At 40.3% G+C, this 27,747-nt stretch overlaps 1 long non-coding RNA gene across 1 annotated transcript in view; it reads right to left on the bottom strand.

The window, feature by feature from the left end:
• LOC110398896 overlaps nucleotides 1–10,558 on the bottom strand; it is a 75,289-nt gene extending 64,731 nt beyond the window's left edge. The window contains exon 1 of the long non-coding RNA XR_002438728.1: nucleotides 10,120–10,558. This is a non-coding gene — a long non-coding RNA (uncharacterized LOC110398896). The remainder of the gene's footprint in view (nucleotides 1–10,119) is intronic.

A 27,747-nucleotide genomic window follows, 5' to 3' on the forward strand; every position in this document is an offset into this window, starting at 1 on the left:
CCTCTTCCAGCACTATGCTAATGTTTGAAGATTATCCATCAGGAACTGACAGTAGTTTAACTTTGGTTAGATCGGTATAGCATTTGTGCAGTTTGGACATGCATAAAGAAGCAAACAATTCAAACAAAAGACAAGGTTTCAGAAACTGTATTATTTTGTATGTTCCTGGGTTAGAATTTGTGACCTTTTAGCTCAAATATTTTCAGCCCCCAAACGATCAAGTTTCAGAAAGTCTACGGAAGAAGGGTAATGCACCAAGGCATAGAATGGAGTGCTTGTAAAGAATTTTGAAGACAAAAGTTGAGGTACAGCAAAGAAAGTGTGCAATCCTACTAAGTTTCCATATTTTTTGTTATGATTTAACTTTATGAAATGTTCCATTATGGCCCACTGGATGGCTCTGCAATCATTCAGTCATGGAGGGAGGTTGAATGGAACCAGTGTAAATCAGGAATAATTCCACTTTTGTCAGTAGAATTACTGAGGTGCTGAATTTATCTTTCTAGGACCAGAATGAGCACCCTTTTAGATTCCTTATACTCATCACTTGATCAAATTCCGTAGCACATCCCCAGACAATTCACAGTGCGTTTGGGTCAGGTTTTTCCTTCGTTTTTATTTGGGATTTTCCCCTCCTCCTAAAGAGATAAGGAAGAGAGGAGGCAGAAAACAGGGAGAATATTTTTTTTCAGACACTGCCTCCTGAAAACAAAAGGAGCTAAAGGACTGAGATTTTATATCCACACCATTTGGAGGTATAAAACATCAACGGATTTTATTTTGGCAACAGTTACTACAAAGTTAAAACTTAGTCATCAACTTCCAAGTGTAGGCAGGACAGAACAAGGTCTGTGATATCTTCTCCCCAGCTGTTGGCTGGTGGTGGACATTAATAAGAACCCCTAGGCTTAGGAAGCTTAGTAAGAACTTGGCTTTCTTGAAAACATCCAATGAAAAGAGAAGGTATTATCCAATGAAAGAAGAAAAGGTAACGTCCAATGAAAAAGATGTATAAGATGTTTTATCATGACAACATGAGACTTTCTTGTGACAACTTCTTCAAAAAGTCTTAACAGGAGAGAAATCACTCACACACAGATAATTTTATAAAGGTCATGTAGGTGTCAAAAAAAGTTCTACCAAGATCCTCATTTTACATACTCAATGCCATGATATTTTCAGCCACAGGACAAAACACGATGTCTTGACAAAGCTTAATGAATAAAACTCAAAAGCCAGATTCTGTGGCATGTTCTAACTGTGCTTATTCAGGATAGATCTTTACTATACCTTTATACTGAGAGAAGTCTATTTTACCTTTTTGGACTAGGAATTCCTCAGGAAAACTCCTTTCTTCATAAATCTTTGAATAGTTGACTAGTGTATATAATCTGTCATTGGCACTTCCAATCTTCATTGCAATTTGTGATCTGGGACAAATTTGTTAGCCATGTTATACCCCTTCTGAGTATTAAGGATAAAAATTGTCATGGTTTTAGCAGCTTGATACTGCTGTGGGAAATTCTGCCTGCCTGGAGATGTATTCACACTTGCATGCACCTTGTGTGCCATCAGCTCTTAAAACATCAGTAGCTGAACTAAGGTGGGGAGTTAAACTGGAGCACTTTGGGAAAATGTATTCCTGCACAGCACAGGAAAAACTGATGAGGTGCGTATGCCACACCTTCCGCAGGCTGGGTAAAGCAAAGCCAACATTTATCTCATTAATATCCTAAAATCAACAAAAGCACATTTATCAGGGAACGTACAGAAAGTTTTATTAATCACTCAACCAAGTTGCCATCCATGCCGTCTGAATTTCTTAGACAGGCTCAAAAGGGAAGGAGAAAAAAGGAAAACCAGTTAATCCCACAGTCAAGGGCCAACAGTAAGGGAATGCATTAACATTAACCTCTCCAAGAACAGTGCCAAGGCAGTGTTCCATCCTTGATTGGTAGAGCACATTCCCATTTGTTTAGGCTTAAAGAGATTATATTCTACCTAATGGACATGGTAGGTCCCTTGGTTTTTTTTGGACACTGACACCTGGTTCTTTTTATCAGGAATATCACCAAATAAATATTTCTATTCCTGAAGTCAAATTTAGTTTGTATTTGCCTGTATTCATTAAGACTCCGATGGGCAATCATTCTTACCCCACAGGTGAGCAATGTACACAGTTCAGTTCAACCATGTAATTAATGGCCTTTACTTAAAAGCTGTATTTCATTTGATTTATAGAACATGACATTCTTTTTCAGCCCCACTTGTTAATTGGTCCTATTAGCAGCCCTTTTTTCCTTCATTTTGTTCATTAGCTACATACAAGAGTTTTCTGATTTTTGAGGGCAAGGGGACAAAGTAAAAGCCTTGCAAAATTAGCTACAGGTTAATTGTCTGCTTGTCCCAACCAGCAGTGTCAGAGCTATGCCAGCAGCCTCAGGTGCCACAGTCATGTTTTGATCCAGGGCTGTGACACATCACTGTGGGGGTGATGAAGTTGCAAGGAAGAGGCCAAGAGAGGAAACCTGGGGGCCTGGGGTCTCCTGAATCAGAGCCTTCCCTCCTCTTGTCTGGCAGGTACTTAGCAGGAGCCTTCTGTGAGCTCCCAGCCCTCTTCCTCCTCTGGAAGTAACAAAAATTAAAAAAAAAAAGCTTAGGAGGAAAAAGAGTCTTCAGCAGGGTGAAACTCTAAGGCTACCTCTGAACAGACTCTCCCTGCTTGCAAGTGGCTGTGCAGCACTTAGAGGCTGTCTAATTGTCACAGATAGATCAGAAAACCTCCCTGAAAACTGTGTCTGCCCCATTTAATTATTTTGCTTCACACTCCAGTGCCTTTAACACAACAGTGCCTGCAAGGTCCTCTCTGTGCTCACAACTGCCTGAGAGAAGAGTAGCTGATTAAGAGGTTGGAGGGGAACTTAAAGCAAAGATTCATTATGGTTTCCAAGGAAAGCGAGATGAAATGAAACAGGAACTGTTAAAAATTGCCCTCATAATCAGCCTCATGATTAAGGAAATGGGCCAGATAGAGACCAGAAGATGCATCATAAATCTTCTGAATTGCTCCTCAGTGATATCTGATTGCTCACCAACTTCTGAAAGCTGTGCAATTTGGATGCTAGAAAACACTGAGGTGCCACATGTGAGTTTTTGCTATGTGGATAACGGCACAGATAAGTTGATGTACTAGGTCACATTTTCATTTTCTCTAGAGCTCTCCTGAGTTGCTATGCATGTAGGTTTTCAAAGAGATGTACTGATAAGAAAGCGACTTTTCTACATAAGTAAATAATGTCTTTCATTTTTTTCACAGTTATAAAGTGCCATGCACGGTCTTGTATTATAGATACAAACATAATGGAAGTAGTACCCCAAACCCAAAAATCTGTAAAATAATAGTAGCCATGATTAACATTAGTTTTGCCAGAAGTTATGTTTTCCAAATTCTGTTCTCCATCTTCTAATAGCATTCTCAAACTATATGGCACAATACTCAAATTGCTACTTACACTAACAATAAAATGTAGCACACTAACATTATAACATAGTAATTACTCTTGTTGCTACAAAAAAAAAATATCAAAAAAGAAGCATTTGTCTACTCTACAGCTGTTTCTGTACCAATCAGTCTTTCTGCTATCTGAAACGTTGCTTCATGAGAGGAAAGGAATAAGGTTTGGTCTCTGTATGATAAAATTGAATTGAATACCATAGCTGACTATCCTAGCCTTTCTTCTTTATGAACACTACTTTTCTCTTGAAAATTGTCATGAATGCGATACGACTTTTTTTAAAAAAGCACATTAACAAAATTAGAGGTGAAGAAAGATTTTTCATCATCATTTTACATTTTCTTTAACTTAATTTTATTTGCAATTTCATTATCACATTTCAACCTTACAGATTTCCTCAATTAGCATCTTGCGGAATTCTTCCCTTTTCATATGTGAATTTTCAAAAAACCTTCAATTTTATCATATGAAAAAATATGCTAAATACAGCTAAAAAGCTGTTATTTGTAGCTAACATTTATGTTAATGTAATATAACTATTATGCATTATAATAATTACTTAGGAAACTTACTTAGCTCCTGGTTTGTAGGGACCATAAACGTTAGTGTCATTTTAAATCAAATGTAACAGTGCACTTTAAAGAGTGACTTCCCTTACTGGTGGGTGCACTTATTGTCTTGTCTACTGAAAATGAAAAGTGAAAAGACTTCTATCTAAAATAGCAATGAAATAATTGAAGGAAGGGGTCTGAGAGTGTGATTTTGTGGATCTGGTGAGAGCTGAGATATAACCCAGCAGTCAACCCAGCTCAGGAAAAGTCTTTCAATGGAGAAAATTTAGCATTTGTATCTAGAAACTTTTCTTTTTGTTAGGTGATATGGCTGATTAAGGTGGCTTTCTGACAGTGGGGGGAGGAGGGCTTAGCAGTTTTGCAGGAGAGAAATGTGTTGGTGGCTACAAGGTGCCCAGGAGAAGATGCTTGCAGGTAGGTTTAGTCGGGACATTTCAGCTCAGCATAAAACAGGCTTTAATACTTGCCTGCAAAACCCTGTTCTGTTCCTCGAGTAGCTCTAGAGTAGAGATTTTTTTGTCTTGTTGTAAGTCATGACTGACTTGAGTTTAAAAAAAAATGAATGCATTAGTGCTCAGAAATGGAAAAAGCAAATATTTAGAAAAACTGGAGAATATCTAAAAAATACACATCCCCCTCTTCCATCTGTCATCGTAGCACCCTCACAGGAGCACCCGCCGCTCAGCATCATGACAACTGCAGACACACAAGATCTGCCTTATGGGATCCAGCCCCATCCTCCCCCTTCAGTAATTGTGTGACTGCCACACAAAGTGGCACATGGCTGTGACTGAGTAGGAACTTGGCAGGGCCTCCTTGCTCCTCCAGGCAAAGGATTAGAATGCTCCCAGTCATTTCTAGATTTTCTTAGGTCTGCACCGCTTTCAGTCAGCCCTGAGAAATTCTTGGCAGCTGCAAAGGGCAGATCCTGAGCTGAGAGATGCACACGTGTCCAGAAACAACTGGGTCTGACCCCTCACTGTGCCAGGACTGCATTGTCAGCACATGTGTATGTGTAGAAGAGAGAGTCAAGGGGAGAAAAAAATAGAGAGAAAAGAAATCTCATCTGTTGCACCACAGACATGATTTAGTTAGTGGTATGTGAAAATCATTGGATTTCTGCTTTATAGAGAGAATTGTCATTGGTGCCAGCTTATCTCATACCTCAGTCTGTGGGAAGATCACATTAGACACAGAACTGTTATGAATAAAGAAGGCTACTAGCTATTTTCACCTCTCCCCCACTCCTCTGCCTCTCCTTTGTGCATTTCTCTGAAGTTCTATATTTCAGCTGCTTCTACAGCCTTTACATGTATTGTCTCTTATTTGGGGTTTATTTATCCAGAAGATGCCTCTACATTCCTGAAGGCCTGAACTCCTTTGACTGCTATTTCTGCTGTGCTGGTTGGTTGAAAGTATCTTCAGCTTGGAAAGAAGCAAAGGAGATTAAAAAAAAAAAAAAAAAGAGGAAGAAAGGTCAAAGTACTGGACAACATTCTGAAAAACAGTGTTTTCTGAATAATTACATTGTTTTTCAAAAGTGCCAGGCCTTGGAATATGCACACTGTAGGAAATTTCTAACACCAAGGAGCCTATCAAAAGCACTACAGTACTTTGCCATGTGGATAGAAAACATCCATCCTAGAATCATCTCAGGACCAAATCCTTCTCCTCTAAGTCAATAAACACTCGGAGCTTGTGAGAATATATTTAGAGGCTGGGAGCAGCTCTTGGACATGCTTGCAGAAGTGTTAGTCATATTGTTATCCATGTGTTCAGAGAATCATAGAATCATAGAATCATAGACTTAGCTAGGTTGGAAAAGACCTACAAGATCATCCAGTCCAACCATCCACCAACCACCAATAACCCCACTAGACCATGTCTCTCAACGCTATATCTAAATGTTTCTTGAACACCTCCAGGGATGGTGACTCAACCACCTCCCTGGGCAGCCCATTCCAGCGCCTGACCACTCACTCAGAAAAGCAGTATTTCCTAACGTCCAGCCTGAATCTCCCCTGGTGCAACTTGAGGCCATTCCCCCTCATCCTGTCCCTCGTTACAAGAGAGAAGAGGCTGACCCCCAGCTCACTACAACCTCCCTTCAGGTAGTTATAGAGAGCGATAAGGTCTCTCCTGAGCCTCCTCTTCTCCAGACTGAACAATCCCAGCTCCCTCAGCCGCTCCTCATAAGGCCTGTGCTCCAGACCCCTCACCAGCTTCATTGCCCTCCTCTGAACACGCTCCAGGGCCTCAATGTCTTTCTTGCAGTGAAGGGCCCAAAACTGGACACAGTACTCGAGGTGCAGCCTCACCAGTGCCGAGTAAAGAGGGAAAATGATTTCTCTGCTCCTACTGGCAACACTATTTCTGATACAAGCCAGGATGCCATTGGCCTTCTTGGCCACCTGGGCACTCTGCTGGCTCATGCTCAGCCGAGTGTTGACCAACACCCGCAGGTCCATTTCCTCTACACAGTCTTCCAGCCACTGTGCCCCAAGCCTGTAGCATTGCCTGGGGTTGTTGTGGCCCAAGTGCAGGACCTGGCACTTGATCTTGTTGAACCTCATCCCATTGGCTTCAGCCCAGAGATCCAGCCTGTCCAGATCTCTCTGTAGAGAGATCTCTACAGCGGCACATCGCATCAGTTGCTACCCAGATTGACACTTCCTGCCAGCTTGGTGTTGTCTGCAAACTTACTGAGGGTGCTCTCAATGCCCTCATCCAGGTCATCAATAAAGACACTGAAGAGGACAGGCCCCAGCACCAACCTCTGGGGAACACCACTCGTGACCGGTCGCCAGCTGGATTTAAAGTGTTTATTATATGGGAAAATTATTTAAACAAGAAGAGAAAATGCTGCAGGAACTGTTTTCCTGCTCTGAAAGAAACACAACAGAGCAAAGAATGGAAATACTTTTTTTTTTTTAACTTAAAAGAATCATTTCTTCAACTGAAGCAAGCGATGATATTTTAAATGCGAAGCTCTCTGTATTGAACACTTTCCTCCTTCCTATACCTGTTCTGAATTTCTTTCTGTAGTTTGCTGATGGCTATCAAGAGCTTCACAAGGATAAGTAAAGTGAGATGCTTGCTCCCTTACTACCAGGCTTGGGAAACATTTGAAGCTATCCAGTACACACCCATCATTCCTGCTAGATTGACATCAGCAGTGCAAATGCAGGCCTGCAGCATCACAGGAAGAGGTGATAGGGTGCTGATTACTTGGGAGAAACTTTCTTTCTATTAGAAACCACAGAAAAGCAAAATCACTGGTGCTACAGTGAGTATTTAACGCTTGATACATGGTGCTGGTTGGGAAACAAAAAAGAGATTTTTGATTACAATCCCAGTTCTACATTTCCCAGTTGTCACAGCCTCAGCACCAAAGCCTTTAATGATTCATAGGTGCCAAGATTAAAAAGGATTCACTGTGTGTCAGCACCTATGCAAACAGTCTCTCCTTGCACAGCAGGATATTCTTTCTACACTGTCAAGGAAGTGCCAAAGAGTGAAAGCAAACAGGCTCCATAAATCCTAACACAAAGAAAGACAGTTTCAAATTGGCAATTGAGTCTCCCAAGTGACAATTCTGTGACCATTATAACGTGTCTGTTACAGAATATTCTTCACTTTAATGAAGCTCCCTGTAACTCCCTATGCTGAGGAGAGATGCATTTTCCATTTGCACTAAACAAATGCTGTAACATCAAGGTTGAAGTAAAGGCAGAAATCTGTGACCTGTGCAGAGCTGTGATGTGAACTTCATTGGGCACAGACAACCTACCCTGAGCCTGATATAGTGTGAGCTATATATCACAAAATCTCAGAATGGCTGAGTTTGGAAGGGATTTCTGGAGGTCCTCTGGTCCAACCATTGCTCAAGGAGAGCCATCCAGAGCAAGGTGTCCAGGCCCACATCCAGGCAGCTTCTGAAGATCTCCGAGGAGGAGATTCCACAGGCTCTCTGGGCAGCCTCTGCAATTGCTCCGTCACCCACACGTCACAGAAGTGCTTCATAGTGTTCAAAGAGAACAACTTTTGCTCCAGTTTGTGCACATCACCTTTTGTCCTGGCACTGGGCACTACTGAAAAAGCCTAGATCCCTCTTCTTTGCATATTCCCTTCAGGTATTTATACACATTGATAAGATAGCCCTTTATCTTCACCTCTCCAAGCTGAACAGTCCCAGCTCTCTCAGCCTCTACTCATAGGAGAAGTGCTCCATCCCTTTGATCATCCTCGTGGCTCTCTGCTGGACTCTTTCCAGTATTTCTAAGTCTCCCTTATCATCTTTCACATAATCTGTATGATGATCTTTATCATCCCTTGCATCACCTATTTGATGTGGTCATATGTACACTGTACCTATCCTGTTCTCAGCTTTGTAGCCTTACTCTCACCTCTGCCAGGGCAACAGAGTTAAGACCATCCCAAAATGCTGAAGAAGGTGCCTGCCAGGCCAGACATCCAATGAAAAAATGTAATTGTGGTGCATGAGAATGGCTGCTCAACTGTTTTTAATACATAGTCCATTCACTTTTATAGGAGAATAAATGAAGCAGACAGTATAAGCAGCCTTGAAAAGATTGAAAAATACAATGTTGAGACATTTAGAAAAAAGATTTATGGGGTTTCAACATTTTAGAGAGATAAAACAGCCCAGAGATCTGAGTTATTGTCAAAATTAAATGAACACGATGTTGCTTGTCTAGCCCATGGGGAGAATTGTCCACACCATAAAATCAGCTTGGCCTCATCCAAAGCAAGCCAGAACCTGGATGAGAGAGGACACTGACAATGCTTTGGGTAAAGCCATGCTCTGGGTGCACTGCAGGGCAGAAGTGAGTAGTGAGATAGCACAGGTGGAGATGCTGGACATGTCATCTTCAGTGTGTGTGTTGGAGATGAGGAACTGGGGGTTGACACCAAGCTGAGCTTTCTATCCCTGTCTTCCCTTTTGTAGAATAATTATGGTCAATGTTGTCTACAGTTGCTGTCAGTCAAAGTAACGGCAAGGGCTGCCAGGATGCCAGCAGGTCAACCCCTATCACTGCACCACATTATGCAGATCAAAGCTCATACAACCTCCAGGAAAGAGAGGAAAACCTTTTTTTATCCTCACATCTACTCCATTTCTTTTTTTTTCATAGGATCAAGTTTTGATTTGGATTTACTGTAAAGCTGAACAGTGCAGTCAGTAATAGATGGGGAAAGAAATTACAGCAGTACTTCTATAACAGTTTGCAAGGCATGGATGACCTCTTTTACTTTTCTCTGTCAAATAATAATACTATGCTGTGGCTTTTTTTTTTTTTTTTTGTATTAAAATTTCTACTGCCTGCTATAATATTTTGTAGAATTCTCCAGAAATACCTTTTTCAGTATGCTTTCTGCAAATTTGTATATGTAATCTGCATTGACTGGAGGACAAAAGCAAACATTAATTCCTCATTGCATCTCTTTTTCAGTCTCTCCCTCTCCCATCTCAGATAAGATACCATTGTGAGTCACAATGCCTCTTTTAATACTTCCACATGAGGAGAAAGGGGATTTAATCCAAAAATGAGGATTTTTACCCCTATGGACCCTATTTGTGATTGTAAGATTGAGATTTGGCTGGGGAACCTGGTATGTGGCTGTAGTTTGCGGCACATCGCATCAGTTGCATCCAATATGTCACATCCCATATCCCATACCCTACATCACATTCTGACTGCATCTTAGTGAGTATATTGGGAGGTTTTCTACACTGAGGCCAGGTGGAGAGGTGGGGGGGCTTCAGATAATGCTGATCTTGTTGTTATGCCTGGTCTTGTTCTTGTAGTGCTGTGGGGATTGGCTTTGTTTTTCCCAGCAGAGCATGGCAATGGAAAGATGGCCAGTGGCTTTCATCTATTTTTCCAGTAGTAGTAGGTGACACAGACGTATATATACCTAGCTAAGGCAACATAGTAGGGAGCATTAAGTGTGAAACTAATTGTAATTACAATTACACTGGCCCATATAATAAAATCATTTACCATTACCTTTTTTCTTGCCCAGAGGCACACTGGAAAACATGCGATTCTTCTTGTTCTGGCAGAAGGGGTCACTCTGCCCTGGCCTTTGGAGTGCCCCCTGTGCTGTTTGCTATGCCTCTGCTGGGCCCCCACTATCCTCACTTCCACTCAGCCCCCCAGCTCCCCAGACACTGATGCTCCTGATGATCAGGGAAGATGCTGGGGAGGGGATCCTTTTTGAGCACACAGTGGGGACTCTGTCACCCTGGTTACAGTATGGGGATCATCCCTGTGAGCTCACAAAGGACAGCACACGGATGCTGGCAGCACCTTCCTCAGCATCCCAGCATGACATGGTACCCAAGGGATGAAGTTCCAGTGACAGTTATTAGTTTTCTTCTTCTTTTTTTAATTCTTAGTATTTTTCCCCTCTGCAAAGTTCTCAGGGATAACTATGTTGTTTTGAAGAGGTTCCTTTAAAATGAAAATCTAACAACTCTTTAAATGCTGCTGAGACAATCAGGGTCTGTCCCAGCCATGGGAATGCAGCATGGCTTCTCTGCTGCTGTGTTGTTTGGGGATATAAAGTATAGGATCAGCCATCGCAACCCCCTTCTGCTCCCTGCATTGTCACTCAGACCATGATCATGCCTTTCTTTGTGCTTGTGTGATGGAGAAGTGCCTTTGGGATAAGCCACTGCCACATGCCCATGCACAAGGGTGGACACAGACCTCTGGAGAGCTTCCTCCTGGCTCATCATCATCCTTCTAGGTTCCTTGCTTCCAATAGGCTTCAGGGGGGCTGTATACACTCCAACTCTCACCTCCAACTCTACCATACTTAATTTGCCCATCTCCCCACCACCCCACAGCCCTTTTCCACCAGCACCTTGCCAGCAACGAGACAAGAGACAGGGAAGCTTTCAAGACCTTATTGGCAGCATCATATCACATAGGTGGCCCTGGGTTTTCTGGGGAGGGAGCATAGGGATGTCATATATTGTCTGGTGGTGGCCAATGAGCAGTGAAGCTGCCAGCATGTGGAGAGCCAAATTACCAGCCTGGCTTCTTTCTCAGGATCCTCTACAGCACATGTTTCTGACCTGCGAGACACATCACCACGAGCACCCCACATCACCACCACAACCTCACTGACACAGTTCCTCTGTTGGTAAACCTCACAGAATCATGGAATCATTAATGTTGAAGAAGACCTCTAATATCATCTAGTCCAACCGTCCACCTACCACCAATATTGTACACTGAACCATGTCCCTAAGTACTCCATCTACCCTTTCTTCAAACACCTCCAGGGACGGTGACTCCATCACTTTCCTGGGCATCCTGTTTCAGTTCCTGATCACTCTTTCTGAGAAGAAATTATTCCTAATACGCAGTCTGAACCTTCCTTGACTCAACTTGAAGCTGTTCCCTCTCATCCTATCACTGTTACCTGGGAGAAGAGGCCAACCGTTCACTTCAGCCTCCTTTCAGGCAGTTGTAGAGAGCCATAAGGTCTTCCCTGAGCCTCCTCTTCTCCAGACTAAACAATACCAGTTCCCTCAGCCACTCCCAATAAGACTTGTGCTCCAGCCATTACACCTGCTTCATTGTCTACATTACTTCTGATGAAAGCCACAATGTAATTGGCCTTCTTAGCCACCTAGGCACACTACAGACTCATGTCCAGCTGAGCCCCTGGATCCTTTTCCTCTGTGCAGCTTATCAGCACTTCTGCTTATGGATCATGCTTTTATCCAGCCACCTTCTTTTTTCATCAACTGTTTACTTTTGCCATGCTTTTTGAAGCAGCCAGATTTTCATCCCCCCTGGTGGTGGCCACCCTTGGGCTTCTGGACTTTCTTGTACCATACCATGTCACCTTGCACTTCTGCAGCCTCACAGATAAGAATGTGGTCAGCTGTGATGTAGTAGCACAAGGTGATGATGCACTGGGGTAGCTGATGCCTTCCACTACCTATGTGTCCCTAAGGAAGGAAGATAAGGGGGTTTGCCTCCATGTGCCACCAAATAACTCATCACAATGCTTCATCCAGTGTTTTGCACAGTATTTCCAAAAAATTCCCCTTTCAAAAGCACATTTCTAAGCAAATGAATTACCAAAAAATGCTATGAAATGGGATCTGACTGGATAGGGTATAGATGGGTTAGGAAAGTCTCTGTGTAACTGGAGATTTTTTTTTTCGGTCAGATGGGTCACTTAGGGCTCGTGGAAAACAAGGCAGGGATGATTTTGTTGGTATTGGGGAGTAAGAACTGTTTTGGGGAAGAGAGAAATGAAGAACATGTTACATACAGAAATGAATTCAGAAGTTGAGGCAAGATCAAAATTGTGTGTAGAAGTGGGTTTAAGATGTAAGGTGTGTTGATACCTCAAAACAGAAGAGCATCATCCAAGAGGCTTGAGACTTTCACAATCTTACTTCATTGCCATGCTGTGACATTACTCTGGATAGCATTGAAAACTGGATTTCAGCTAAAGGAAATGTACATGAGAGGTACAGGTAAGTCCTGGATGCTTCTAAGCATATGTCAAAACACAGCATACCAAAAAAAAACCAGCCAGATTTGTTCAAATGCAAACATTAGATTATTCAGTGCTCCTCACACCTCTCACAGGACAGAGAGATGTGGTTGTTGTTTGAGGTGCACGTGCATTATTTTTCTGCCTTCCTGGATATTCCAAAATGGGATAGTTAAAGAGAAATTTTGGAGGGTACCTGCAGGGCAGCAGTTTATACCAGAGGGGTACTCTTTATACACATAGAAGGTACTCAGGAAAGCTGCCAGTGTTGGCTGGGCACTTGTAGTGATGTTTATGAAAAAAAAGGAAAAAGGAAAGGCAGGGAGAAAAAGGAAAGGTGAGACATGGAGAAAAGGCCTGCATCACCCAGGCTGCCTGCACCTTGAAGAACTTGGCACCCAGTGTTTTCACCTACCTCTCCTTATACTTTAGTTCTTGGCAATAAGGTCTCTGTAGACCAGATAGGCGAGGATAGGGCAGGTTATGTTGGATTTACACAGCTCTTTGTCCAAAGAAATGCTCTTCTATGGAATGGCTTCGATGAGCTGGTTGGATACAAAGAAAAATTCTAATGAAATGTAGAAATAACTTCCCTTTAAAAAAAAAAAAATCATCATTCCACTATACCTTGAAATCCTGTACAGCAGGCAGCACCGAACCCACGACATTTGAATGAGCAGCCTTACAGTGATCAAAACTCCTCTGCTCTCCATTAGGAAGAAAAGTTCTTTTCTGCTTCTAAACCACTCACATATTATAACTTCTTTTACATCTAAAAACCGATAATCATAATTTCTTACAGCCTATTCATACAATACAGGCATAATGTTCCAGATCCATACAATAGAGTAATCATTTAATTTCAGCTCTTGGATACTGCACACAAGCAATGTATAGAGCAGCAATCACTGCACTGCAGTTTAGGACTATGCACTATCCTGTAAACAAGGCAGCAGCTCAGGGGTTTGTGACATTGCCTGGCTTTTGCAACACACTCTTGTTGCAAAGTAATAACACATGTGAAGTACAAATGAAAAACATTCAGAAGTGGACAAACATGACTGAAGGACAGTATTATTAATTGCAGTGCAATTTCAGCTGAATCACAGTTGTCAGCTGTAGGACTGCCAAGAGCAGTACAGACAGCAGCTCCACATGTCACAGCCCTATCTCTGATATGGGCAGGGGTTAGTCAGAGCAGATAGCATGGTGGGGAGCAAACACTCTGGTGCGAGCTGTGTTTGTAGTATTGTGCAGGGGAAACAAAAGGGTGGAAAAATGTTATCTGGACTCCAGAGTTAGCTCTTCCTCCAATAAGTCACAACGAATGGAGTTATAGGTAATAATACATAGCATAGTGCCAGTAGTTGTTCTTAAATTGGTCTGGTGTCAATACTTTAGATTTTGAGTGTTTCTGGGGAAATTATTCCAGAAGGAAATTGCAGTGAGTAATAGAGACAGCTGTCATTGGTCTTAGAGAAAAAAATTAGGCATGGAAAGAAACCTAAGTGTATCAGGATACCAGCTATGAACCAGGTTGGAGGGAACATATGAGACCAAAGGGTCAGAAAAGGCATGCCAGGTTATGTAAATGAAAAGCAAATTCTATTTTCTACCAGAAAGGTAGGCAAATGACAGGAAAACTGGTGAACAGAAGGTCTTGAATCAGACCATGTAGAATACAAGAAAAAGGCAAAATCTTACTGTGTTCATGTAGGTATGTTTTATACATCAAACCTTTAGTCCACAATTTATTTAAAATTCAAAGACTGATAATTGATAAAAAAGAGCAACACTTAAGTGATGTGTGTGTGTGTGTGCGTACACATGCACATGCAGTGTTTACTTCCATATACTGATTTCCTGGGGAAAACTCTCTTAAGAATCATTTGCTGCCTGAACTCCACCTATGCTCTGGCTGAGATCTCATCAGTGGGAATAAATCCATCCTGCGCAGATCTAATCTTGTCACTGAAGAGAGGATTATTCTCACTGATGACACTCAGGTTAGCTTCTAGTGAACAGCTAGTTTGTTTTATCAGTTAAATCTGTGACTCACTAGAAAAGTAGTTTCCAAGCGTACTTTTTCCATGCAGCAGAGATAATTCAACATCTATTGTTCTGAAGTATTCCAGGACATTTTACAGACTGTTTAAGCTCCATGCATTAAATTTTGTAAGGTTACATTGCTGCAAATCCACAGTTACTCTATCAATTTCAGTAAAATTAAACCTCTGGAGCATGTATACATACTCTGTAGATTTTATGTTTTTCACTTGAGAATAACATGTTTTTTTTACACATAGTTTCTTTAAGGGAATTCTTAAGCATGTCATAAATCTTACTCATAAATGTGTGTATATGGTGAAGAAACCCCAAAGCCAACTGGTGTATGTGCCGGTTTTGATCCTGAATTCTTCTGAGAAGTATGCACAGAGATTTTATTAGTAAAATATTACAGGAACAATTTAAGCCAGCTACTTGTGGAATTTACAAAGAGCACATAAAATGTATTTTGTTTCCTTCAAACATATAAGATCTTTTCTGAAGCCAGCTCTGTCAATCTTTCCACTGACTGTACCACTGCAGAAGGTGTACAAAACTTCAGCTTTTGCAACAACACTGATTCAAGAAACCCCTCTGCATCTGAGTTTTTCCTTTTATTTGTTCACATCCTCACTCTTCAGCTCATAACCCCACCAGCTGCAGGCAACAACATGTGAACTGGGAGAAATTTCATCGGGAGGGATTTGGCTGCTAATGCTGCTCCAAGTGGCATGGCCAGACTTTCAGGCTTGTGAAGCAAATTCTGAACTGCCTGGAAAATGGAGCTGGGAAGGGTTGTATCTGAGCAGCCTTCATCTGGCAGCAGCTAAGTCTTGAGGGCTAAGAAAAATATGGGTGAATACAAAGTAGGTGGCAGAAGAGTTTCTGAGAAGGGAAGTGCCTCCCATGGTGAATGCTGCCCTACAGTGTGGGAGATATCAGTACAGGAAAGGAACCTGGCAGCCATGGACTCCTGGCTGAGGACACCAGATGCACAACTGCCAGGAACCTATTAAATATTAAAGAATGAGCAGCAGTGGGAAAAGCAACATATTGATTGAATCATTTTGTTGCTCCTCAGAGAAGGGCTTTGTGATATGACTTGCAAAAATAATTCGCTTTTGCCTCCTGTTTACTGCAAAGGAAAGTAACAGAAGGAAGCTCCAGTGTGAGTGCGGAGCCACAGCAGCCATCCTATCAGTTCTCATACTTGTGCCAGCACCCGGATGTCAGCAATGCCCCAAGCCTCTTACATATTGCTTTTGGCAGCTCCACGGGTATCGTGTGCTCTCTGCATGCAAACAAAAGCCTTGACATTCACTTGGGGGCTGTAAATGGCCTGCTGTTAATATCATAACATCTGCAGGGCAAACACTGGCAGTGTATACCTATTTTTTTCCCCTCCTTAGGATGCAGTAGAGAGTGAGAATCTTTCACAACGGGAAACTAGGTCCCTTGATTATGGTTTATGCCTTTGGGTGTCTAAGCAACTGCTTGCTGCATTTGGACCTTGACCCTTAGGTAGGTTCACAAACTGATGAGGGAGAAACATTTTATTCCAAACCATTCAGTTCAATCAGAGAGCTTTTCATTTGGCTGGAAGTAACAGCTTTCATCACCAGCTGGTTGGTAAATGAATTATTACAAAAAGATAATTACAGTATGCTGGTAAAAGAGGTTGATACCATTATCAAATTTCACCACTTCAGAACAGTCATTTTTTATGGAGGTGCAGTAAATAATAAGTACTGTTTTACTGGATGCCTTTTGTTTTTAGCAGTAGCAGAGTAATTTATTTCTAACATACACCTAAATTTAACCAAAACCACTCTCTAGCTGTATACTATACTCTTCCCTTTGAATAATATGCGCTTTCCTAAAAAAAAAAAACATATTTTTTGCATTCTTTAATATGGCTAGCAGCTAGAATCCTGGTAATCAACCTGATAGTTAAAAAAAATTGGTTCTAATCTTCTCTTCTTAAGCCTTTAAGAATGAAAAGGTTGACTCATTCTGGAATTTAAAATTTGCATTGTTTTCTAGCATTTCCACAAAAATTAAGAAAGAATCTACTTCACGTTATATTGGGCAAACTCTCAAAGATATGAAAGATGGGCCTGAAAAATAACTGCAGCATTAACTTCTACACTTTTTGAGTGGTTCATAGAATGGCTTAGACTGGAGGGGACCTTAAAGATCAATTAGTTCCAAAAACTCTGTCATGGGCTGGTTGCCACCCGCCAGATCAGACTGCCCAGGATCCCATGCAACCTGGCCTTGAATGCCTCCAGAAATGGGGCATTCACAACTACGCTGGGCAGCCTGTTCCAGCGCCTTGACACTCTTTGAGTAAATCAAAATTTCTTCCTAAAATCTAATCTAAATTTCCTCTCTTTTATTTTAAAGCCATTCCCCTTTGACCTATCATTATCAGGCCATGTAAAAAGTCAGTTCCCTTCCTTCTTGTAAGCTCCGTTCAAGTACTGGAAGGCTGCAGTGACGTCTCCCCAGAGCTGCCTCTTCTCCAAACTAAACAAGCCCAACTCTTTCAGCCATTCTTCACAGGAGAGGTGCTCCAGCCTTCAAATCATCTTCTTGGCCCTCCTCTGGACCCACTCCAACAGCTTCGCATCCTTCCTACACTGAGTGCTCCAGGCCAGGATACTGGCGGTTCCTCCAGACTGTAAGACATTTAACACCTGGAATATATTCATCCAGTCAACACCTTCCCCTTTCTTACTCCCCACATCCCTTCATTCTGCTCACTAAACATAAATAGCTTTCCTTTTTTTTCAATTGTCAGATTCTTTGTCTGACTAACTCTTTTTCAGTTAGACTCAAAACATCTCATATTTATTCCTTTCCATAGTAGTTGCAACAAAGCTTGGAAATTTGGAAATAGGTTCAAAACTAGCGGAAGTGCTCAGTGGAGCAATAGCAGATCTCACTACTGTGAATCTGACCTCAAGTTCTTGAAACGCAATAAAGAAAGACTTTATTTGTTCCAAGATTGTAAAAATAGCCATTCACTCTGAAACATCATTCAAATTTCCTGGTACTATGGTAAGCTCAGATTTTTAGGTCTATTGTTAACTTTGTTTTCCAGGATAATTGTTAAGTATAATTTACAAAATGGTTATTCACATTTACTGGATAGATTTATTTTTTTCTTTCTTTCTTTTTTTTTTGCATAAATTATTCATCTTCCGAATTTCAGTTTTACAAAACGTTTCATTTATTTTTCTGTGCTTACATCCTCATGATCATACACAGTAGTTTGCTGCTATCCTTTGTACACCTAGATGATAGACTTTTCCTTTTGTGCCCAAGCCCTTGTGCACTACATTGCACCATTCAAGTGATAATCAATGTTGTGCATGTGATTCTCTCAGTTTTTTTGCTGTGTCCATGAGTAAAGAACCTTAGCAGACTCCATGCATACCTCAGGCAACTTTGAAAATGTAGCTCAAAAGCTTCCTGTTTTTTTTAAATTCTCCTTTGTCTTTTCTGAATGGCTCTTAATATTTTAACATTTTTTGTTTTCTTGCTTGTTTTGTTTTGCTTTATTTCCAGCTATACTGCCAAAAGGAAAAACTTTAACTTCCTCACTTAACTCTGTCAAAAATACTTCCATTCTGATGTGAGTAAGCAGCCTCTGTGGAGGTGAATTAGTTACCTTCTGATAACCATTCTCATCTCAATCAAAGTCAGCCCTAAAACTAGGTTAATCTCATCAAGATCTCTTTCCCACATATCAAACTCACTATCAGCTGTACGAGTGGAGGAGGGAGGAAAGGAAACTGAAAAGGAGCAGATGTCCCGTGAAAACTTAGTCTATTTACAGCAACATTAATTGATTCCTAGATATAGGCCCCAAGGATTACCCAGCTGAGGGAGAAAAAGTCAGGGCATACTGCTTTTGGCATTTCCTCTCTTGCTACTCCTCTTCCTCCTGGCCAGGATCAACCTTCAGGCAAAGGAGAAGCAATTTTGTACAGGTTAGAATAAACAGCTCCATGCAAAGCCCACGTCTGCCAGCTGACCTGGCTCCCCTCTATTCCCCTTATGATGATCCTTATACAGTGGGTCAGAAACCGATTTTTCTTCAATTATTGCTGTAAGCACTCAGCTCATCTCTGTACAGGAGATCGCTTAGTGGGACCCACTGATCAGGCATTTCAGAGCACTTTCATGCAAGACTATAGCAGAGGCATAAACAACCTGCCCACAGCCACACTTTTAATTGAAAGCTGTGACCTGCTTACTAAGACTGCTGCTATTACAATTTTAATTAACCTCTGCACTTTCTGCAACCTATTTCATCTATGGACCGAATTAAGCAGTTCCCACTCCCATCATAACCTGCCCACAACCAACCCACACACCTCTGAAATGACTTGGCTTTGTAAGGAGGTGGCACAAAGTGCCAGTCTGAGATCTGGACTGTAAAAATCTCTGCAGTCCTGCATATATAGTCCCAGGCCATTCTATGATTCTATGATATGATATACAGGTTACAGTTTGACAAAAGGTCATTCTTCACTCTCTTCTTCACATCTCTTTGGGTTCAGTTCTGGAATTGTAAGCCAACTGGATGTAAAAACTCCTCCATCCTAATAAAAATCACCTGTTTTAGAGGCAGTAGACAAAAAGAGGATAGAAAATGTTTGCCTTTCTTCTTCCATTCACCTCTCCAGGGATGGAATTTCTCCTTTTTCTACTGCCATCTCTCATGTTCAGTACTTCTTCATGGACACCATCAGTTTCCTGTTTCAGCCCCTCTACTAACCTAGGAAAAAAGAAAAAGAAACCCCTGTCACTTCTCTTTTAGAGGCGTGTAGCTCCTGATTTTACATACTTATCATTTCCAGATTGGTCCCTTTACATTACTATGTGAAGACTGACTGCTCTACACAATTTAACATCACTGAAACTAAAATGCTTGCCAATTTTGAGTGGTCAAAATACAAAAAGATATCAGAATTTTTTAGTACTCTGTCCAGCTTGCATTGAAATCAATGTGAGTTTCCCAGTCAGCCTTGCTGAGAGTTACATCAGACCTCCTAGAGTGTAAAAATTACAATTTTCATGCTGAGATGATTCCAAAATAGCAGATTTGCTCCAGCTTTTGAAAATGATACAGCCCTAGACTGAAAAAATATGAAATAATTATGGAGGTATTCCAATATGGGATTCTGAAGCATAAACAAAAGACATATTCAAACTTCTTCATACATTTCAAGGAAAATAACTAAATAATTGTCACATCTGCTGGGGTGTTTCAGGGAAAACAACTTTTTTTTTTGCACAGACAATAATGCGTCCAAGCAGGTAACACTGCTAATTAAAAATGATCATTGCTCTTAACTAATGTGAGTTGGATGACTTTCTTGTCTTCCTCTGAATGGATTACAAATTTTCTGCCTCAATGGTCACAAAGCAGAGTAATGTCCTAGAGAGGGGCAGTCCATCCCCATTCCACCACCCTCATGGAGGAGAGAGCTTATTGCCAGCAATAGCACAGCATCTTGTCCTCCCCAGGCTGGAAAGAGGCTCTAGGTTTGGCTAGGCCTCCCCGTGGAAATGGCTTTGTCCTGTATGAGGCAAATAGGGTGGTGGGAAGGGCAGAGCCAACACCTAGAGCCACAACTGTAACACTTTTCTTTGATCTTCTTATTCTCTCTCTTCCCAGGAAGACACAGCTATTTCTCCTTTAATTCCATTCATTTTCACAGTGACTTAAGGCACCTGAGAGGCACTCAGGCCATCTGAGAGCACATGTGGCTCTTTGGTTCAGCTGCATTCCAGCCATGCAAGGAAACAGCCCTGACAGAGGAGGATTTGGGGGATGGTACATGAAGGAGAACATCCAGCAGCCCATTCCAAACCTGATTAGAATTTCTTAACAAAAGATAAAAGTTCTTTAATCATTCTTCAAGGTTAAGAGGTTCACATTGTACTCCCATGTGCTCTGACCTTCCCTAATTAGCATGCTGTTGGTATTTCACATATGAAATATGAATAAGCTATTCATTATCACCATAGCCATTATTCTTGTGAAAGCTACCAGAAAGAAAAAGTTGCTTCTTTTCATAGGAGACAAGGTCAATCTACTCTATCAGCTGACTAAACTTGAATAATGTATAAACTGTTTTTCGCAGCAGACTTTCTCAGCTGGACAGGTGATAAGAAATGAAGAAATGCATACTCGTAATGATAGTCAGCCAGAAAAGATAATCTACTATTTGGAAATATTTTTATCGTGATATATTTGCTACCTCTACCTATTTGATACCTGCAGTATCATCAGAACGAGTGGGTCTTTGCAGATAGAAAGCTGACTGTATTATCTCTTTACTTCAATTCCTTCTCTTGAACAAAGTGGGAGTTATGAAGCAGTCCATACCTCGCAGTGAAGATAGATCAGGGACTTTATAGCAGGAAATATTTTTTGTGTCTGATGGCTGGTATCAGAAATACCTGCATTCAGTGCGTGTGTTTAGTAAGCCTGCTGATGTGTGTACAGAGAAGTGACAGCTTTCATTAGGTGACCTAAAACAGTTGAAAAGATAGATGAATTTCTGGGCGTAAGAGCCTTTCTGGAGGTTACAAAACAAAACCCAACTTCACTGATGTTCGTCTTCAGGCCTGAGGAAGTTTATGTGTGCCAAAAACATTGCCTGCTTTCTCCAGCTGTATTGCTTCACTCAAAATGCTCTCTTACCTCTCCCTTCAAACCTTGCCTTGATACATCCTTAGGGTATCACAGCACAACAACATTACTGCTAATTATATTAACTCATCTCATATAATGAGAACTAATGAGAATTCTGCCATACTGAAGACAGGTCAGGAGTGTAGTTTAGAACCAAAGACATTTTTAGCATTTCTTAGCCTTTTTTTGTTCCATGTTATTTCTACCTAATTTCTTAACTTTTTTGTCAGATGTGCATATGGAACACAGTCACACATACCAATTTCTTTCTCCTTGCAGTGATGAAGTTTTGTACTTCTGGGTCTACTCTAGGAAATGGATTTCCTATCAAATAATTGCATCATTGTTTATCTATGTCTTTGTTTCTGAAACTGAAGTGAAAATTTTATATTTTTCATAGAGGCTGTTTGTTTAGCATCTTCTATCTATGGCTCAATTGTTACTTCCCTGCTAACAAAGAAATCTGCAAAAATGCTTTGTTTACAAGGCAGCCTTCAGATTCTCTAATGGCAAACTGAAATCATCCCTATCTACAGCATAAGGTGAAATCTTACATCTTTTTTTCCAAGTATCTCTTCCTAATTTTCAAAAAAAAAAAGAGAGAAATTTGATACTGTGCAATATCACATATGTTTTGTTCCTTAATCACACATATTCTTTAATAATTTAGCTACAATGGCTGTATAGTGGCTTTATGTCTTAGAAAGTGAAGATGTATTAAAACTAAAGGCTAGAATCATAACACATACATTTTGAATTTTGAGTCTGGTACGTGAGCTTTGTGACGCTATCAGAAATTTTAGATTCTTCCTTATATATATTTCTTATATCTATTTATATCTTATATCTATATGTTTCTTACATCACTTATATTCAAGTGAGCAGATGAGGAGTAAAGCTGAGTGTCAGTAGCAGGAGTCCCCAAATAAGATTTGAACATTTGTACTACGCTGATGATCCGTATAGATAAGTATGATGGCCTACGCACACAAACAACACCATATGAAAACAGAAGCCATTCTCCTCAGTAAGCTTTGCTCTCACAAAAAGATGCTGACCACAAAAGAGTGTGACTGTACTTTACTTACATTTACTGACCTGTTACAGCATCTTTGCTTTGATACAAGCACACCATTTCCATGTAACATCAGTATGGTTTTTGAGGAGCACTTCAAAAAACTGAACACTTGTTGACTGACATGGTTTGGCTATGTCTCAGGTCTGTAATACTTTCATGTACCTTTGTCTAATCAGGAAACCACAGGTAATGAAGGCAAGAGAAGTGTCTGTTCAATGTCTACATTGCTGCCCAGAGAAAGGTTGCCATACGTGACTCATTAGCGTATCACATTTAGCAGCATTGATGTAATGCCTCCAGGGAAGGCACTTTTTCCCTTTCCTGAGGAAAAAGAAAAAATATGGTTCTTGAAGAGTTTTTTTAACTGCACTTTATCCAAGCCCAATCTCAAATACTATCAATTGTTATGGGTGGGACAATAATCTGAGGACAGATGTAGGTATGTATCAGACATATAGGTGTTTCTAGTTCAATTCACTGTGTAGCCTGCCAGCAACAAATATTTTCTTGATTTATTCTGAATTAGTCCTTCACCTATATCACATTTACCCCTATTTTGGTTGAGCGCCACTTTCCATGCAGCATGAGCTCAGAGCTGTTTCATGGTGAAAGGGCAAGTAATACACTAGCTGTACTTCAGGTATGCACTGAGCAGTTAGTTACCTCAAATGATGTTAGTGAGGTTACATGCACAGATGTGTTAGCCCAGGACATCGCAATATATCACCCATTCTTGGTTACTGCCTACAGATAGGAGCAAATGGAAATGTGCATGAGAAGAACTTGTTTCCAGAAGCCTTCTATCCAAATGTTGTTCAGGATGACTACAGCAGTCACATATGCATGAATATGCTGTCTCTATTTTTATTTTTTTTTTTACAAAAAATCTAAAATCTAAAATACTTTATCCCTCCAGAATTCTTTAACATTTGTTTCAAAAGGTATAATAAACCATTTCAGTTCCAAAGATTTTTTTCTCTTCCTGTTTTTTCTGCATTGCTCTAATACAAACATAAACTTGTTGATTTCATCAGAGATTTATTAGCACAAAGCCTCTCTATCTATGATAGTGACTCTATGCATGGAAGTCTGCTACCACTACATTTGCTCATGCCTTTATATCTCTGCAATTATCCCTCTGTGGCTGATGAGTTTAAGGTCAGCAGAAAGTAAAATCTTTGAAGGTAATGCAACCATAAGCCCACTTTGAGGATTTGCTTAAATCTTCCCTGAAATTCCAGTGTTTTCCATATCCTTACTCCCTGACTTGCACTTGGTCTAAGTGCTACCCTAAAACCATTAGTAGTCATTTCTCAAGCACTCTTTAAATGAAAAACAGCTGTAATTCTTGTCTGTATGAAGGATAATAATCAATCAAATACTTACTTTAAATTCTTCAGGTCCGATTTGCTAAGTCTCCCCTTAACGCATTTCTCATGATGAGCCTAATCATTAATTTTTGTAAGAGGGAAGGCTATGTGACAGGAGGCAAAATGGTAAAAGCAGCCTTTTCCACAGTCTGCAGCACTTACACATTTTAGATGTGTCTTACCCTAAAAGTTAAATTGATGAAAACATTCTGACAGTAGAAAAATAATTCTGGAATATTTGCAGTGGAAGAGATGAGGCAACCAGCTGGATGTTAAGGACAAAGATAGGGTTGAGCCAATTCTTCAAGACTTGCCTAGAAAGTTGTTAAAAAAATGATGCTGTTTTCTGTGGTGCTAATGTCCAAGCCTATGACATCTCAAGCGTCTTCCTGTGACAACTAGAAATTAAGATCTTTTGCTGTCTCGATAAGTCATGTGACAGAGAAGTCAAGGAATTCAAACTAGACTCATTTGAAGTAAAATGTGATTTCCATCACTTTTGCTATCAATATCTTTCTTCCTAGCTATATTACTAGAAAGTTAGGATCATAATTTAATGTCATAATTTCTTTTTTAGAAGTAGGTTAAAACAAATTACCTTTCTTTTCCCCCAGGACAAATAAACCTGAAAAATATTTTCGTGTCCATTTGAACAGTCTTTATGAAAAAGGTTTTTCATTTTGCATGTAGAAGGTCAAGTTCCTCAGGTACTCCTTGTAGTAGCTGTACTAGGACATCTGTGAAAAATATGTTGCATTATTTTATTGGCCATGTATATTTAGAGTAAGGAGGATAAGGTGGTCAAAATTTACACCAAGTACTTCCAGCATCTGAGTTCCGAAACATCCTGATAAAGAAACCTGCTAAATGCCCTTGTCTCTTTTACATCTTGTATTGCTGAGGGTCTTTTCCACAGAAACCAAATGTCCTGGTCAGGAGGAAAAACAAGATTCGCATGGCAATTTTACTCAGAACTCTGACACAATTTTTTATCTATTTTTCACTGAAAATAAAATGAATTCTTTTCTTGAGGTTATTACCTATGCCTATCTGGCATAGGTAAATGACTAAGAGCATTAGTTTTGAAGTGAAAAGGGGTATTATGTATTATGGCCAGTTCTATTTTGTTATGCATCTACACAGCTGATGTACTGTTCTCTCCAAAATCTTACACCTGTAACAAAATTAGCAAGCTGCAATGCTGAAGAGAGCAAAAAAAAGTTAAATAAAAAGTCCTGTGATGCAACAGCTCACCCATACTGGCAATAAAAATAGCACCAGGGTGCATGAAATAGCAAACAGCAGACAAAACACACACTTTTCTCGATGAGGATCGCTTTCTGATCTTCTACTTATCATTAGTAAAGTTACACAACTGAAAAGATATGAAACACGCTTTCATCATTGTCAGGACTATTAAAGAAATCTTTGGTGACCTGAAGTGAATCAACAACTTCTTAAAAAGATACTGGCCTATGCAGGAAGTTGCAATCCACTGACTTCTGTTTATTTTATGTTTGAATGTTTTCTGCACCAAGAGAAATCCAAGTGTGATTACATGAGAACTGAAGTATATGATAAGGGGAGCAGGTGTTGCTGTGACTGGTGCTCAGAGCTCTAATTACTGGCTGGCATGCTTTTCTTAATCTGCTGGAGATATCAACTTGCTAAGCTGAAACACAAAGTTCCCCTGAGCTCCAGGAATACTGGGTGCATAGCTGATTATTTCTTGTGGAGTGAAATGCTAATTATAAGCTCTATTTCTCACTGTCTGAAGAACACTGCTAGTTTAAATGCTTGCGAATCTGACAAATTGGCATTTTTGAATGGATGTTTTGAGAAAAAATCTTATTATAGCTTCCCATTCCTTGACTTGCAAGGAAAATCCAGAAATCTAGGTCACATAGAGCTTGATCTGGAGCCTCACTGAAGCAGGACAACGATCCTCTTCTACTGTGAAAATTAATTGGAACTAAGATGTGAGCACTGAGAGTAACAACACTTTTCAGCAGTGGGTTACAGTCAGCAAAGGCAGTCTAGACAAGGAGGATATAACAGCACCATTATGAGAACTTCTTATAGGGGCACAAAAAGCTTTGCCACAGAAGATGAATTAAATGTCATTCTCTAAGCAAATGGAACATTTATTACTTTTAAATTGAACACAGGTGCAAATGCCAGCGTGGTGCCACAGAAGAGCACTAACAGGCTTGAGAGAAAGGAGAATAGCTGATTCATGCTGGGAGAAAATCTCTGCCTGCCCTCTGGCAGGTGATGAGGAGAGGATGGGGATAAACCTTTGATGGAAGATGGAACAGGGTATATCCACTCAAAGGCTTTGCAATTTAATTTATGTCTAATTTGATGAGCATGTAGAAATGGAAACTTTTCTATGTGATCTAACTTCGAAGTTGGTCCTGCTTTGTATGTGTAGTTGAACCAGATGACCTCTAGAGTTCCCTACCAACCAATATATTTTCTATGATTTTATGCTTATCTACAGGTAGATTTTTCCTGTTAAATATTTTTCCTCTTTCAATGCATCTGTGAAGTTCTGCCTGAAGCCCTCAGAAAGAGAGCAGTCTTGTGTGTGCAGTCAGCAGTTCCCATGGGAGAAGCTGCCACGTGGGCTGAGTTTGACACCCACAATATCTCTCAGAAATGGATAGACATGTCTTTTGATGTATAGTCATAGCCACCATAAGTGATTTACGTGGTATGTGAGGAAAAAATGCTATCACAAGCACATTGTGAGAAAACTTAGAGCAATTTTGTGTGGAGTTAAAATAATTGAGTTTATTCTAACTAGACATCTTCAGACAGAAATAAGCTGCATTAGAGAGGTGGGACAAGTTAGAGCCCAATAGAAGAGCTGACATCCTCAGCATACCTTCCAGAAACAAGGAAAGGGAATTAAAACTCATTATAATTGTGAACCATGACAAAGTGTGACTGATCTAGCTGCTTGAGCCATTAACTTGCATGAACAAATACATTTTTTTTTTCATTGCAATACCTGAGAACAGAATTTATACACAAGCATAGAAAAGTACATTGAAGAAGCTTAAATAAGTGCAAGTCTGATTGGCAAACAAATAAAAGTGAGAAGCAAACAAAAAAACGTTAGGTAGCAGTTTGATAGGTGAGATGTGAACAGAAATTGTGGGAGCCACAGCTGATGGGAAACCTTGAACAAAATAGCTAAGGCTTTTAGTACAAGGTTAGTAGGCCAGCTTGTTCCTAACGTCTATTATGAATTGATGGCAGAGGGTTTATTGTGACAAATTATTTGCTTAGAGGCACTAGATAATGATCCATAAACTGGGACAAAAAAGAATGTGGAGGAGGGCATGCAAAAAATGCTGTAAGTACCTGTATTACAGTATATAAATATTTATAAGCCTGAAAAATTGTAGCTCAATGCATCATCCTATACATAGGTGTATTTTAATACTGCATTCTTCATGAAACAACAGAAATAGAGTGTCACCCTAACACCCCACATATTTATAGTATAACAAAATAAGTATAAAGTATTTGTAAAGGTTAATTGTTGTTCTGCACATCTTTAGAGATGTTGGCCAATAGCAATTTCATTTAATTTTGCAGAAGCAGACATTTCATATCAAATACGTTTCTCAGGTCCAGTAGGGAATTTCTGTTTCTGAGAAAAAATCAGTTGGAGGAGGGTTTTGGGTGGCATTCCTCCATTTAACTGTGAGTGAAACAAGAAGCTTTTCTGGTGTGACTTGCTTGGAGAAGAATATCCTCTTGGTCTAGATCCAATAATCTGTAAAAATTCAGGTTTCTTCAAAAAGCATGTGGAAAACCCATACTCACTCCCTAACCTGACTTCTTCCCCAGCTGTCTGATGACTATCCACTGGTTAGTCTATGGGTTG

This window comes from Numida meleagris, chromosome 4 (assembly GCF_002078875.1).
Source record: "Numida meleagris isolate 19003 breed g44 Domestic line chromosome 4, NumMel1.0, whole genome shotgun sequence".
NCBI lineage: Eukaryota > Metazoa > Chordata > Aves > Galliformes > Numididae > Numida > Numida meleagris.